The sequence below is a fragment of the Penaeus monodon genome, chromosome 23 (genome assembly GCF_015228065.2).
Source record: "Penaeus monodon isolate SGIC_2016 chromosome 23, NSTDA_Pmon_1, whole genome shotgun sequence".
Classification (NCBI taxonomy): domain Eukaryota; kingdom Metazoa; phylum Arthropoda; class Malacostraca; order Decapoda; family Penaeidae; genus Penaeus; species Penaeus monodon.
This window is the reverse complement of record NC_051408.1, coordinates 31,384,012-31,384,494: the sequence shown is the minus strand read 5'-3', so window position 1 is coordinate 31,384,494 and position 483 is coordinate 31,384,012. Positions and strand designations below refer to the sequence as shown.

Below are 483 nucleotides of genomic sequence, written 5' to 3'. Positions count from 1 at the left end.
GCTGACAAATCGTAGCGTATACATTAATTTGCATTCCTCTTTTATATCCAAACCTTAAACGTTAATGGTACATTTACAATATTAATAACATTATATTCCATCATCAAATAGTCAAGGAATTAAACACTGCGATAAACATGTGGAACAGAGAGCTTTTTTTTTTTTGCGTGCAGATCCCAAATTCCGACAAGAAAATTAAAAGATGCATGAGAAAAAGAGAAGCTGGTCATGCAGACAAGCTCACAAACAAGAGAGTACGAGCGAGGAAATCATGCAAAGGTCGTAATGCGGTCATGCAGGAAGGGGAATGGGAGAAGTGGGAAGGGAGGGATGGGAGGCCTGAGGAAAGAGGGGGGAGAGGCGGACTGGGGGTGGAAGGCGAGGAGGGGGAGTAGGATGGGACAGAAGAAGAGGAATAGGAGGGGAGGGGAGGGGAGGAGGGGGAGGGAAGAGGGGGGTTAGGAAGAGCATTCCTCAAACGAA

General features: G+C 46.0%; 1 protein-coding gene across 1 annotated transcript in view; it reads right to left on the bottom strand.

Annotated features, from left to right (window-relative positions):
• LOC119587929 (serine-rich adhesin for platelets-like) overlaps positions 1-483 on the bottom strand; it is a gene marked incomplete at both ends in the record, with an annotated part of 68,313 nt that overhangs the window by 9,364 nt on the left and 58,466 nt on the right.